Source organism: Oncorhynchus mykiss, chromosome 25, assembly GCF_013265735.2.
Source record: "Oncorhynchus mykiss isolate Arlee chromosome 25, USDA_OmykA_1.1, whole genome shotgun sequence".
NCBI classification, from domain to species: Eukaryota; Metazoa; Chordata; class Actinopteri; order Salmoniformes; family Salmonidae; genus Oncorhynchus; species Oncorhynchus mykiss.
Window position 1 is genome coordinate 7,523,566 of NC_048589.1, and position 16,203 is coordinate 7,539,768.

The 16,203-nt window shown below is 42.2% G+C and overlaps 1 protein-coding gene across 3 annotated transcripts in view; it reads left to right on the top strand.

The window, feature by feature from the left end:
• Nucleotides 1-209: 209 nt before the first annotated feature.
• The window catches only part of LOC110505283 (leucine zipper protein 1), an 81,873-nt gene continuing 65,879 nt past the window's right edge, over nt 210-16,203 (top strand). Inside the window, exon 1 of one of the 3 annotated variants that reach the window (XM_036963056.1) lies at nt 210-534. The gene's annotated coding sequence lies outside the window, so the exon portion shown is untranslated. The remainder of the gene's footprint in view (nt 535-16,203) is intronic. The other 2 variants (XM_021584419.2, XM_021584418.2) reach the window with 2 other exon arrangements.

Sequence of the window (16,203 nt, forward strand, 5' to 3'; positions counted from 1 at the left end):
GTTTTTTCTGCAAAGTTCTCTGAAACTGATGCCTTCCTTACATTCCTTCCACTTAGGTCTGTTGCTCTGTCATAATTTTGAAAGCAACGCAATGTGTTGAAACCTATGCACTAATATTCAAAGAGTCTCCTGTCTCATGTTCTTTTCCCTTTGAATTCGGCATGTTTCGCTCTTTATTCAGTTAGACTTGAGGAAAGGCGGGACTCTACAGCAGGGAAGGGCGTTCTTGTCACCGTCAGACCCTACTAGTCATGCAGGGGGTGTGGGTCCACCGGCGCAAAGGAAAACCCACATTTTTCATTGTTAGGGACACGGTGGAATGTGATGGTTTGATCCTACAGCGCAGGGAGTGGAGGGAAGAAACAACGAAGGCAGTTCAGGAGGAAAACAAACCCTGTCCCGCTGGTGTACCAGTAAAATCTGTGAAAGAACTTGTGTTCAGTCTGGTTCAAACCTACAGAGTCATCTTGTCGGAACTCTTCGACACAAAGCGAATCAATTTGGGGACTATCGCAGATTTGTTTTCATGGCAAGGTAGGTGAACTAGTGTTTTGATAAATAAAACTACTTGTATTACTAAATCAATGAACAAATGTAACGACGGCACTGCAACTTCCTGAGTTCGACATGGGCAGGCATACTCCGAACTGCGGCAAGTTTTTACCCCTCCTCCCCCTGATCTTCTGCCGCAGCTAAAACGAAGCCTCCATGAAACACCGGACTGCAGCTAAACACTTGGGCCACGTTCAGTAGTCAAACGTGTGGAATGTTGCAGAATGAAATGTCACGAATAGAAGTGATGTGATTCCATATTATTCAAGTCCGAGAACATGTTTATACAGTGCTACATATTTCCAGATCCATGTATTTCAATATTTCTATCTGAACTTTCTACAACGTTGTGCCCTGCAGAGCAGGCAAGCTGGTTAAAAATGTGTAGGAGTTTGAAGTTCTCGTTTTAAGCGTTTGTAGATCACTGTAACTAAATGTAGCCTTTTATCATCATTGTTGTTACGAGTGGCTAGCACACTTACGTTCAGTGGGGATGTGCCACTCTGTGTGGAATGTTGGGGTTTCTGAATAGGAACATAAATATTTTCCTCGGAACAATGTATCATCAGGCTCAGGCGATTTCTTGAAATTAATTTGCAACACTAGTAGCCAGTCACCTTTCCACAATTCAAAAAAATCCAACTGTCAACTTAAGGCAGCTACAGTCCACTGTCACTTTGAAGATTTAGTTCCCACTATCGCCTAAAGTAGACAGTAAAATTAAAAATTATAGGTCAACTGGTCTGAACAAGATGGCAGTAAAAGCCTGTTATCTATATTGACACTTGACTGATAATATTTTAGCTGGTTCCCAAGTAGCCCAGTATTGGACTAAAGGAGCCTAACGTTACTTCTCAGTCCAAGGAGCTTACATGTTCTGCTATAAGGGGTGAATTGGCTCTGGAAGCCATAACAGCAAAATACTCCATCTAAACGTGAATCAATTCTCAATTGTGGCATGGTTCTAGAAACAGAAATCCCTCTACTTTCATATCACATCAAAATTTCACAAACGCAAAATACACACTTACTGTAAACTGTTTTAACACCGCAGCCAACAGTATTTTTCAGTGACAACACTTGTCACCCCCCTACAGAAGAGCCTTTGTCCATTGACTTATGTGTAATGTAATGGAACTGAGTCATGATCAAGGGCTAGTTCCCAAGTAGACTATGTTGACAGCCATAATTGGAATGATCTTCAAAAACCTGACCTCTATGGATAAATCGTCAAGTGTATTTAGGTCATTGCTCAAATTGTGAATACAGCAGGGAATGCTCAGCCTTAAACATGATAGACAACTTCGAATTGCCTTGATTGATGGCAGGCGTCGTCCATTATTATTTGCATAGATCTACTTCACATGGGAAGGGAGCTTTCCAAAGATTCCACAAACTGGCTACAGTTACGATTTAACTTTACCAATAGAGTAAGATGCACTAAGAGAGTAAGGTGGCGCCGACAGACATAGCAGCTCTGCTTCTAGCTCGTAAGCAACTTTGCAGTATTTTTTTTGTGTGTGTTATTTCTTACATTATTAGCCAAGAATGTTTTTTTGTGTTATTACATACAGCCGGGAAGAACTTTTGGATATTAGAGCAGTGGTAACTCACCAGCATTATGACCAGGGTTACGACTTTCCCGAATTGGATCCTTTGTTCGTACCCCCAAGGCAATTGAACTTATCCCAGAGACTGCTCCAAGATGCCATCGGCGGAGAAGAGGTATTCGGAGTGAACTTCTTGTCCGAATCACGAGGCATGCACACCATCCACTACTTCAGAGTATTTTACTCACTAATGTTCAGTCTCTAGACAATAAAGTAGCCAAGCTCAGGGCGAGGATCTCCTTCGAGAGACTTCAGGAACTGTAACATACTCTGTTTCACGGAATCATGGCTCTCTCGGGATTTACTGTCCCTGTCAATACATCGCGCAGACAGGAATAAACAACTCTCCGGGAAGTAGAATGGTGGTGGTGTATGTTTCAGGATTAACTACTCATGGTGTGATTGTGATAACATACATAAACTCAAGTCCTTTTGTTCACCGACCTAAACTCGGCAAAAAAAAGAAATGTCCTTTCACTGTCAACTGTTTATTTTTAACAAACGTAACATTTGTAAATATTTGTATGAACATAAGATTCGACAACTGAGACATAAACTGAACAAGTTCCACAGACATGTGACTAACAGAAATAGAACATTTTCCCTGAACAAAGGGGGGGTCAAAATCAAAAGTAACAGTCAGTATCTGGTGTGGCCCACAGCTGCATTAAGAACTGCAGTGCATCTCCTCCTCATAGACTGCACCCAATTTGCCAGTTTTTGCTGTGAGATGTTACCCCACTCTTCCACAAAGGCACCTGCAAGTTCCAGGACATTTCTGCGGGGGAATGGCCCTAGCACTCACCCTCCGATCCAACAGGTCCCAGACGTGCTCAATAGGAATGAGATCCGGGCTCTTCGCTGGCCATGACAGAATACTGACATTCCTGTCTTGCAGGAAATCACGCACAGAATGAGCAGTATGGCTGGTGGCATTGTCATGCTGGAGGGTCATGCCAGGTTGAGCCTGCAGGAAGGGTACCACATGAGGGAGGAGGATGTCTTTCCTGTAACGCACAGCATTGAGATTGCATGCAATGACACCAAGCTCAGTCCGATGATGCTGTGACACACCGCCCCAGACCATGATGGACCCTCCACCTCCAAATCGATCCCACTCCAGAGTACAGGCCTCGGTGTAACGCTCATTCCTTCGACGATAAAGGCGAATCCGACCATCACACCTGGTGAGACAAAACCACGACTCGTCAGTGAAGAGCACTTTTTGCCAGTCCTGTCTGGTCCAGCGACGGCGGGTTTGTGCCCATAGGCAACGTTGTTTGCTGGTGATGTCTGGTGAGGACCTACCTTACAACAGGCCTACAAGTCCTCAGTCCAGCCTATTGCAGACAGTCTGAGCACTGATGGAGGGATTGTGCGTTCCTGGTGTAACTCGGGCAATTGTTGTTGCCATCCTGTACCTGTCCCGCAGGTGTGATGTACCGATCCTGTGCAGGTGTTTTTACACGTGGTCTGCCACTGCGAGGACGATCAGCTGTCCGTCCTGTCTCCCTGTAGCGCTCTCTCACAGTATGGACATTGCAATTTATTGCCCTGGCCACAGCTGCAGTCCTCATGCCTCCTTTCAGCATGGATAAGGCACGTTCACACAGATGAACAGGGACCCTGGGCATCTTTCTTTTGGTGTTTTTCAGAGTCAGTAGAAAGGCCTCTTTAGTGTCCTAAGTTTTCATAACTGTGACCTTAAAAGCCTACCGTCTGTAAGCTGTTAGTGTTTTAAGGACCGTTCCACAGGTGCATGTTCATTTATAGTTTATGGTTCTGATGTTTGCTAGAGAGCATTTGGATGATCCAGAAGAAGATTGGGAGAATGTCATATGGTCAGATGAAACCAAAATAGAACTATTTGGTAAAACTCAACTCGTTGTGTTTGGAGGACAAAGAATGCTGAGTTGCATCCAAAGAACACCATACCTACTGTGAAGCATGGGGGTGGAAACATCATGCTTTGGGGCTGTTTTTCTGCAAACGGACCAGGACGACTGATCCGTGTAAAGGAAAGAATGAATGGGGCCATGTATCGTGAGATTTTGAGTGAAAACCTCCTTCCATCAGCAAGGGCATTGAAGATGAAACGTGGCTGGGTCTTTCAGCATGACAATGATCCCAAACACACCGCCCGGGCAACGAAGGAGTGGCTTTGTAAGAAGCATTTCAAGGTCCTGGAGTGGCCTAGCCAGTCTCCAGATCTCAACCCCATAGAAAATCTTTGGAGGGAGTTGAAAGTCCGTGTTGCCCAGCAACAGCCCCAAAACATCACTGCTCTAGAGACGGATTTGCATGGAGGAATGGGCCAAAATACCAGCAACAGTGTGTGAAAACCTTGAAGAATTACAGAAAACGTTTGACCTCTGTCATTGCCAACAAAGGGTATATAACAAAGTATTGAGAAACTTTTATTGACCAAATACTTATTTTCCACCATAATTTGCAAATAAATTCATTAAAAATCCTACAATGTGATTTTTCTGGAAAAAAAATTCTAATTTTGTCTGTCATAGTTGAAGTGTACCTATGATGAAAATTACAGGCCTCTCATCTTTTTAAGTGGGGGAACATGCACAATTGGTGGCTGACTAAATACTTTTTTGCCCCACTGTATACTTTGTGCATGACACAAGTCATTTTTCTAACAATTGTTTACAGACAGATTATTTCACTTAATTCACTGTATCACAATCCAGTGGGTCAGAAGTTTACATACACTGAGTTGACTGTGCCTTTAAACAGCTTGGAAAATTCCAGAAAATGATGGCTTTAGAATCTTCTGATAGGCTAATTGACATAAATTCAGTCAATTGGAGGTGTACCTGGGGTTGTATTTCAAGGCCTACCTTCAAACTCAGTGCCTCTTTGCTTGACATCATGGAAAAATCAAAAGAAATCTGAAAAAAAATTCTGGTTCATCCTTGGGAGCAATTTCGAAACGCCTGAAGGTACCACGTTCATCTGTACAAACAATAGTACGCAAGTATAAACACCATGGGACCACACAGCTGGCATACCACTCAGGAAGGAGATGTGTTCTGTCTCCTAGAGATGAATGTACTTTGGTGCGAAAAGTGCAAATCAATCCCAAAACAACAGCAAAGGACCTTGTGAAGATGCTGGAGGAAACCGATACAAAAGTATCTATATCCACAGTAAAACGAGTCCTATATCAACATAACCTGAAAGGCCAGACTATGGTTTGCAACTGCGCATGGGGACAAAGATGATACTTTTTGGAGAAATGTCCTCTGGTCTGATGAAACAAAAATATAACTGTTTGGCCATAATTATCATCGTTATGTTTGGAGGAAAAAGGGGGAGGCTTGCAAGCCGAAGAACACCATCCCAATTGTGAAGTACGGGGGTGGCAGCATCATGTTGTGGGGGTGCTTTGTTGCAGGAGGGACTGGTGCACTTCAGGAAATAGATGGCATCATAAGGTAGGAAAATTATGTGGCTATATTGAAGCAACATCTCAAGAAGCTAAAGCTTGGTCGCAAATGGGTCTTCCAAATTGACAATGACCCCAAGCATACTTCCAAAGTTGTGGCAAAATGGCTTAAGGACAACAAAGTCAAGGTATTGGAGTGGCCATAACAAAGCGATGACCTCAATCCTATAGAAAATTTGTGGGCTGAACTGAAAAAGCGTGTGCGAGCAAGGAGGCCTACAAACCTTTCTCGGTTACACCAGCTCTGTCAGGAGGAATGGGACAAAATTCACCCAACTTATTGTGGGAAGCTTGTGGAAGGCTACCCGAAATGTTTGACCCAAGTTAAACAATTTAATGGCAATGCTACCAAATACTTATTGAGTGTATGTAAACTTCTGACCCACTGGGAATGTGATGAAAGAAATAAAAGCTGAAATAAATAATTCTCTCTACTATTATTCTGACATTTCACATTCTTAAAATAAAGTGGTGATCCTAACTGACCTGATGGGGAATTTTTACTTTGATGTCAGGAATTGTGAAAAACTGAGTTGAAATGTATTTGGCTAAGGTGTATGTAAACGTCTGACTTCAACTGTATGTACAGTACAATTGGAAAGTATTCAGACCCCTTGACTTTTTCCAAATTTTTGTTACTTTAAAGCCTTATTGTACAATTGATTAAATACATTTTTTCCTCAATCTACACACACTACCCCATAATGACAAAGCAAAAACAGGTTTTAAAAAATCTTGCAAGTGTATTAAACAGATCCCTTATTTACCTAAGTGTTCAGACCCTTTGCAATGAGACTCGTAATTGAGCTCGGGCGCATCCTGTTTCAATTGATCATCCTTGATGTTTCTACAACTGGATTGGAGTCCACCAAAATAAATCTGTAGCATTGACGGTTCCCTAGAACACAGTGGCCTCCATAATTTTTAAATGGAAGAAGTTTGAAACCACCAAGACTCTTCCAAGAGCTGGCTGCCTGGCCAAACCAAGCAATCTGGGGAGAAAGGCATTGTTCAGGGAGGTAACCAAGAACCCAGTGGTCGCTCTGAATCAGCTCCAGAGTTCCTCTGTGGAGATGGGAGAACCTTCCAAAAGGACAACCATCTCTACAGCACTCCACCAATCATGCTGCAGAGATGGTTAAAAGTATTCAGACCCCTTTATTCTTTCCACATTTTAAGTTTCAGCCTTATTCTAAAATGGATTAAAATAGTTATTTCCCCTCATCAATCTAAACAGGTTTTTAGAAATGTTAACAACAAAACGAAATACTGACATTTTTGTACTTTGAAGCACATTTTAGCAGGAATTACAGCTTCGAGTCTTCTTTGGTATGATGCTACAAGCTTGTCACACCTGTATATGTGTTTCTACCATTCTTATCTGCAGATCCTCTCAAGCTCTGTCAGGTTGGATGGGGAGTGTTGCTTCACAGCTATTTTCAGGTCTCTCCAGAGATGTTCACTCAAGGACATTCAGAGACTTGTCCCGAAGCCACTCCAGCGTTGTCTTGGCTGTGTGCTTAGGGTCGTTGTCGTATTGGAAGGTGCACCTTTCCCCAATCTGAGGTCCTGAGGGCTCTGGAGCAGGTTTTTATCAAGGATCTCTATACTTTGCTCCATTCATCTTTCCCTCGATCCTGACAAGTCTCCCAGTCCCTGCTGCTGAAAATATCCCCACAGCATGATGCTGCCACCACCACCATGCTTCACCGTAGGGATAGTGCCAGGTTTCCTCCAGACATGACGCTTAGCATTCAGTCCAAAGAGTTTAGGTGCCTTTTTGGCAAACTCCAAGTGGGCTGTCATGTGCCTTTTTACTGAGGTGTGGCTTCTGTCTGGCCGCTCTACCATGAAGGTTGTAGACGCATTTCAAGGATGATCAATGGAAACAGGATGCACCGGAGACCAATTTTTAGTCTCATAGCAAAGGAATACTTATGTAAATAAGGTACTTCTGTTAATTTTTTTATACATTTTCAAAAATGTCAACCTGTTTTTCGTTTTGTCACAATGGGGCATAGTTTGTAGATTCAGGAAAATAATAAATATTTAATCAATTTTAGAATAGGGCTGTGACGTTACAAAATGTGGGAAAGGGGAAGGGGTCTGAATACTTTCCGAATGCACTGTAGGCTACATATAACGAGTGTCAAAGGAATGAGGTGCAACGCTGAGTCTGAACAGCAATGCTCCCCCAGCTGCAGTACAAGTAGCAGCAGTGGAATGGTAATCTGGAAGGTGGGGCCTGTAAAAAGAGAGTGAGGGAGAAAAATAGAGGGGACCTGCCTTGACCTGTTTCAGACATGAAGGCAATTCACTGATCGCTTTCCAGTAAGTCCCAGAGCCAGTTACCAACTCTGCTACTGCTTTCACCCCTTCTGATGGTGGGAACACAAGTACAATCAACTTGGACTGGGAGATAGGCACAGCTGCATGCATTGGAGGTTCACTGTATGTGCATATGGGGCAATGACCTATCCCTTTTGGCGTAAGTAGTAATTCAGAAGTACACAGGCATTACTGTTGTAGATACAAACCACTTCCTACCTGGTAGACCTTACAGCCAAGGAAAAGGACATTTTGTGTCTTCATGCTAAACCGTTGAGGTTACAATGCCAAAACAAAGCAATCTCTACACTTGAATTGCAATCCCTTCATAGCCTGCCTGTGTGAACATTGGCCAAGTGAACATGTTGGCCAAGTAGAGTAGTAAAACTAGTGCTGTCCTGTTCCACCTCCCATTTGGACTCTTTGTGCCAGTCTACTGTAGCAAACTTTACTTTCACCTTTTGACTGGTCACTTGGTAGGTCTCTGGTGTTTTTCCTTTGGCATTGTGTCACTCTTTCAGTTGACTTTTTCTTAGTGAACATAACGTAGTGTAAAGACTATTGCTGAGAATTTGAATCCTTAGAGTTTACTATGTAGAATTGACTTTTTATGCTATAGAGTGAAAGCAAGCGACGGGGCAGAGTTTGTTCAGTGGCCAAGTGTGTCGCCCATGCAAAGTAATAATTTCCCTCTCTTTTTACGAGCTGGGCTTACACATGATTTGTTTTCCACGTGATGGAAGCATGCAATGAAATGGCATCTGCTGCCTTTGACTGAAACCAAAGGCTAATCATTATGGGTGTCCAATAAGTGTAATTATCAGACTTACTCGGCGGGCCTGAGGATTATGGAGTGGCTCAATGACTAGTGTGGGGATTAAATTGAAAATGGTGGTTTTCTGCCTTTTGGGCTTTTCAGACCACTTGGCACATTAAGGAGAAAGTGCTCTGGAGTTGGGGTATTATTGAACTGCCCTTAATTGTATAAGTCTAAAATTGTATTTTAGTGAAGTGCTTTTACTCTTAGAATGGTACTCCTCCCTGGGACGGCATAGTCAACGATACAGAGGATGTTTTTTTTTTATGGTTCTCCCTGAAATAGTACAGATTAGTCATATTGAGTTTAATGAAGCACACAGCCCACATGTATTGTGATAATGTAATAATGGCCTGAGTATCCGGGACGGGCTCGTGTTGACGCTACACAGGCCAGCTGGACACTGCTGACTTAGCGGCGGCAAGGGGAATGGATTTATGCTTTTGACATTCCGTGTGTGTGTGTGTGTGTGTGTGTGTTAAGGAGGGTTATAAATGCCTCTGGAGTCTGCTAACACTGGCTTCGCCTGTTGGGCTTTGCCTTTTGGGTCTGTTTATTGGTGTTTTTCCCCCAATGGTGCCTCTATGTTCAGGACCCTGGGAAGTGTTAGTGGCCCTTAACCCTTTTCCTGCCAGCCGCACTTTTATCAGTGGCGGGTGGGTGACAGGGCTTGTCTCTGTGATTTCAGCTGGAGTTCAAACCACTTGTCTGTACGTTCTTGCAGCGCCGCTGATCGGTCTTCAGATCCTAGAGATTGAGAGTGTCAGTAAAGCGTTCCCAGTTCACACCGCTGTTCACTCACTCATTAAAGAACGCCCTTTGACCTACTGGGGCAGATCCGTTGTCACTCCAAAGATGTCACCCTGGGCAGAACTGCGTTATATTTACCCTGTACTAATCTACAGTATATTCCTGTATAGGCCAGGGTGATTTTGGCACTGGCAAGACTTATTCAGAATAGTTTTTTTTTAAGTTACTATACGTCGTTGTTACCAAACAAACCAGATATCATTTTAATGTTACTTTCCATTTCCACTACAACACAGTGAACTAGCCTCTGGACACTGAAACCCAAGCCTGTGTCCATAGAGTCATGCAAAAGACAAGACAGGTATTTATCTCCTTTCCTCCCAGACCCCTTTATTCATTATGAAATGAGATTAGGGCCGTTCCATTTCATTTCAATCACTTTTGGATCGAACCCCTTTTAGATTTCAACAAAACTTAACCATACATATTTGCCCATGGTAGAATTGGTCAAAAAGTAACTTTGTGGACTTGAATGCAAAACCATTTAAGAGATAGAGGTGCTCAAAGTTGTCCCATTTTTGCATTCCCCACCCAATCATCAGACATCCATGTCTTAATCGCTGGAAAATATAAACGGTTGAGTTTGATATAATTTAAAAGCTTACAAACAGGAGTCATAGAAATACAATACATTACCCAAAGTATGTGGACACCTGCTCGTCGATCATCTTATTCCAAAATCATGGGCACTAATATGGAGTTGGTCCCCCCTTTGCTACTATAATAGCCCCCACTCTTCTGTGAAGGGTATCCACTAGATGTTGGATGTGCAGTGATGTTGGGCGATTTAGGTTTAGCTCGCAGTCAGCGTTCCAATTCATCCTAAAGGTGTTCAATGGGGTTGAGGTCAGGGTTCTGTGCAGGGCAGTCAAGTTCTTCCACAATGATCACGACACCATTTCGGTATAGACCTCTCTTTGTGCATGGGCGCATTGTCATGCTGAAACAGGAAAGGACCTTCCCCAAACTGTTGCCAGAAAGTTGGAAGCACATACTGTGGGGCAAAAAAGTATTTAGTCAGCCACCAATTGTGCATGTTCCCCCACTTAAAAAGATGAGAGGCCTGTAATTTTCATCATAGGTACACTTCAACTATGACAGACAAAATGAGAATTTTTTTTCCAGAAAAATCACATTTGTAGGATTTTTAATGAATTTATTTGCAAATTATGGTGGAAAATAAGTATTTGGTCAATAAAAGTTTCTCAATACTTTGTTATATACCCTTTGTTGGCAATGACAGAGGTCAAACGTTTTCTGTAATTCTTCAAGGTTTTCACACACTGTTGCTGGTATTTTGGCCCATTCCTCCATGCAGATCTCCTCTAGAGCGGTGATGTTTCGGGGCTGTTGCTGGGCAACACGGACTTTCAACTCCCACGGACTTTCACGTCTGGCACTGCAGGATTTGAGTCCCTGGCGGCGTAGTGTGTTACTGATGGTAGGCTTTGTTACTTTGGTCCCAGCTCTCTGCAGGTCATTCACTAGGTCCCCCCGTGTGGTTCTGGGATTTTTGCTCACCGTTCTTGTAATCATTTTGATCCCACGTGGTGAGATCTTGCGTGGAGCCCCAGATCGAGGGAGATTATCAGTGCTCTTGTATGTCTTCCATTTCCTAATAATTGCTCCCACAGTTGATTTCTTCAAATCAAGCTGCTTACCTATTGCAGATTCAGTCTTCCCAGCCTGGTGCAGGTCTACAATTTTGTTTCTGGTGTCCTTTGACAGCTCTTTGGTCTTGGCCATAGTGGAGTTTTGAGTGTGACTGTTTGAGGTTGTGGACAGGTGTCTTTTATACTGATAACAAGTTCAAACAGGTGCCATTAATACAGGTAACGAGTGGGGGACAGAGGAGCCTTTTAAATAAGTTGTTACAGGTCTGTGAGAGCCAGAAATCTTGCTTGTTTGTAGGTGACCAAATACTTATTTTCCACCATAATTTGCAAATAAATTCATTAAAAATCCTACAATGTGATTTTCTGGATTTTTTTTTCTCTCATTTTGTCTGTCATAGTTGAAGTGTACCAATAATGAAAATTACAGGCCTCATCTTTTTAAGTGGGAGAACTTGCACAATTGGTGGCTGACTAAATACTTTTTTGCCCCACTGTATGCTGTAGCTTTAAGATTTCCCTTCACTGAAACTAAGGGGCCCAGCCCGAACCAGGAAAAATAGCCCCAGAACATAATTCCTCCTCCACCAAACTTTACAGTTGGCACTATGTATTGGGGAAGGTAACGTTCTTTGAGACTTTCGAACAAAAACATGCAGGGCTTGACATTTACCTGTCAATCGACTTGTCCTTCATACAAGGATGTGACTGAAAATGTTGTTGTGGTGTTTGATGAAAACCATCATAATGTTTTTCTTTTGAGAATGCATGGCTCTGTGCTCGATGTTATACACCTGTCAGCAACGGGTGTGGCTGAAATAACTGAATCCACTCATTTGAAGGGTTGTCCACATACTTTTGTATATACAGTTGAAGTCAAAAGTTTACATACACTTAGGTTGGAGTCATTAAAACTCGTTTTTCAACCACTCCACGTTTTTCAACCACTCTTGTGAACAAACTATAGTTTTGGCAAGTTGGTTAGGACATCTACTTTGTGCATGACACAAGTCATTTTTCCAACAATTGTTTCCAGATAGATTATTTCACTTATAATTCACAGTATCACAAATCCAGCGGGTCAGAAGTTCACATTGACTAAGTTGACTGTGCCTTTAAACAGTTTGGAAATTCCCGAAAATGATCGTTCTAGAAGCTTCTGATAGGCTAATTGACATAATTTGAGTCTAATGGAGATGTGGCTGTATTTCAAGGCCTACCTTCAAACTCAGTGCCTCTTTGCTTGACATCATGGGAAAATCAAAAGAAATCAGCCAAGACCTAGGAAAAACATTTTTGACCTCCAAGTCTGGTTCATCCTTGGGAGCAGTTTCCAAACGCCTGAAGGTAGGACTTTCATCTATACCAACAATAGTATGCAAGTATAAACACCATGGGACAACGCAGCCGTCATACCGCTCAGGAAGGAGACGCATTCTGTCTCCTAGAGATTAACGTAAACGTAACGTAACGTAAAGTGCAAATCAATCCCAGAACAATATATATTGAAGCAACATCTCAACATCTCAAGACAAGGAAGTAAGGAAGTTAAAGCTTGGTTGCAAATGGGGCGGCAGGGTAGCCTAGTGATTAGAGCGTTGGACTAGTAACCGGAAGGTTGCGAGTTCAAACCCCCGAGCTGACAAGGTACAAATCTGTCGTTCTGCCCCTGAACAGGCAGTTAACCCACTGTTCCCAGGCCGTCATTGAAAATAAGAATTTGTTCTTAACTGACTTGCCTGGTTAAATAAAGGTAAAATAAAAAAATGGGTCTTCCAAATGGACAATGACCCCAAGCATACTTCCAAAGTCAAGGTATTGGAGTGGCCATCACAAACCCTGACCTCAATCCTATAAAACTTTTGTGGGCTGAACTGAAAAAGCGTGTGTGAGCAAGGAAGCCTACAAACCTGACTCAGTTACTTACACCAGCTCTGTCAGGAGGAATGTGCCAAAATTCACCCAAATGATTGTGGGCAGCTTGTGGAAGGCTCCCTGAAACGTTTGATGCTACCAAATACTAATTGAGTGTATGCAAACTTCTGGCCCACTGGGAATGTGATGAAAGAAATAAAAACGGAAATAAATAATTCTCTCTACTATTATTCTGACATTTCACATTCTTAAAATAAAGTGGTGATCCTAACTGACCTAAAACAGGGAAGTTTTACTAGGATTAAATGTCAGGAAATGTGAAAAACTAAGTTTAAATATATTTGGCTAAGGTGTATGTAAAACTTCCGACTTCAACTGTATAGTGTATAATTGATAGAATGGACATATCCCTTAGAACCACAGCAATTTAACTGGTACATAACTGGTACATGGAAATTGAATAGTAATGTTTACTTCTAATTACTTACTACCACAAAGATGGCCGCCGGTCCACCCACTGTCAAATGTCAACTTAAAAGGGGAATTTCTATTTTCTATATTTCAGTAGGTTTCCTATGGAAGGTTGACAGTATAGATCTGATCTTCCCATCCAAGTCAACATTCTCCGATGTGTGGATCTCCAACCTTCTTTGTGCTACCTTTTTGAAAGTTGACATTTTTAAATTGTATTCCCATTTTTAGTACATTTATCAGCCAAAATATGACACCCACCCTGTATTTAAGAGCATGCTGTGTCTCAACTGGTGGCGGGTACAACACACACCTCAGATGATTTAATATAGGATCTAAGCTGCAACATATGCGGGGATAATTGACATTTAATGTTTAAAAATGACTATTTCATAAAGCTTTTAAAAAAATAAATGTATAAAATAGGTTGACAACCCTGTTTGTAAGCTTTTTAAATGACATCAAACTCAGAAGTGTATCTTTTCCAGTGATGAAGACATGGATGCCTCATGGTAGGGTGGGGTATGAAAATGGGTCAACTTTGAGCACTTCTATCTCCTAAATATTTTGGCATTCAGAAAAAGTTACTTTCTGACCACTTCTACCATGGACAAATATGTATAGAAAGTTGTTGTTTGTTGTTCAAATCAAAACGGTTGTGGTCAAGTCATTGAAATCAAATGGAACGACCCAATATTCCTATGAGGGACACAATAGATTGCCTCTCGTGGTGTAGCTTTGCGTTATGGCTTAATCTAGGTCGCCTGTCACTGTCATGCTGTAGCATTTTTAAAATTTAACAGGGCTGTGACGTAAGGCCCAGGGGGGACTTGAGTTTCATTTGGTGTAAGTTAATTTAGCCATCCAACCCTTTGGAACTGAAACATTTTGGTTTGAGTGCCACAAGCGGCGAGGTGTGTGTGTGTGTGTGTGTGTGTGGCAAGATAAAAGGTACAATACGGCTAAGGGGACAACATGATTGAGTCGTAAGTGGCTTTGTGTTGGCATGTCCTTTTTGCGGTGACTTTGGCCTCGTTTGTGTTAAAACATGCATGGGCTGCTCATTATTGGACGTTCCGATTGGATCTGGCAAATCTCATTCAACCCACTGATGGGGGATTGATGCTCACCCAAGCAGCAGGTGATTGTGGATAGGGAGGGAAATGACTTTGAGGAGCGACGAGCAGCGTTTTCTTGGTGGCCTGCTTTGATGGAGCACGTGGCTTTGTGACGTCAGTTACTGTCAATATAGTCAGAGCTCTGGGACCACAAGGATCATGATGAATCAACAAGTTGATCTGACCAGTTGATCAATGAACTCTTTTCTCAATGTAAGTGGGGCGGCAGGTAGCCTGGTGGTTAGAGCGTTGGGCCAGTAACCGAAAGGTTGCTAGATTGAATCCCAGAGCTGACAAGGTAAAAATATGTTGTTCTGCCCCCCGGCCGTCATTGTAAATAAGACTTTGTTCTTAACTGACTTGCCTAGTTAAATAAAGGTTTAATTAAAAAAAATATATATATATATATTTTAAAGTGCCTGTTCCTGGAATTCAACTGGATCAGAACTACTACATGTCAAGATCCTCGTACACATTAGTTCGGGGGGGGGGGGGGGGGGGTGTCGATAGTTACATTTCTGGATATTATTTTTGACTATATATCATATTGTTTTTACCATCACAAAATTGTTTTTGAGCTAATTAGCTGTACCTGCACCAAAACTCTAGTATTTTCTGTTCATAGCTGCTTCTCCTTTTCTAAATAGGGAGACGATTTGTTTTCTGCGCTTTTATTTCCATGACTGATCCAAACTCGTTTTCTCATGGCTCTCTTGTCCTACTGTGAGCACTATATTTGGAACATTGGATCGCAATAAAATCACAGTATCAAATCACAATACATATAGAATCGTGAGAATCATAATGTATATCGTATCAGCACCTAAAGAATAGCGATATTGTATCGTGAGGTCCCTAGCAATTCCCAGCCCTAGTATACATGTGCCTCTTTCTTACTCTTGTGTGACAAGCTAGCAACCCAGTATGTTAATACTAAGCTTTGGCAGATAACTGTTGTCCTTCCTTATAATTATGAGCAACCTCATGGCTCAAATAAAAGGCTCTATTTGAGTGTGCCCAATTGTAATAGTAAATCATTTATTGCCTTTGTAGATGACAGGCTGTCTGTCTGACTAAACTGTTAGCATTAGCTGGCTTTGCTAAATTGGCCTAAACCTACCTACCTCTCTGAGGGGGAAGGTAAGAAACCACTTGAGCCAATAAATACTTCATTTTCACACCCTGCACTTTGTAGCCTTTCCGTTTCCCGTAAGAAGGTGCCCTTGGGAAAATCTCTCCATGGCTTCCAAGTTTGTATTGTGAATCGATACAAGCTTTTGACAGACAGAGCGTTAACGGCTAGCATAACAGGTGTGATGTGCTTGAATGTGGGGAATTGGTCAGAACAGAGGTTGTAAAACATACCTTTCTGGATTATTTACCCATATGATCCACTAGCTGTAAGCCTACTGCTGCTTGGTCTTTCTTTTGGTCTCTACCTCCACCTCACTTGTTTGTTACTGTTTTTAGTGTAAGTTCTTTTAAGGCCTACTTTTTGGTCAGTACAAGGAGGCTACAGAGGTGATTAAAACATATTGCCTCAGTT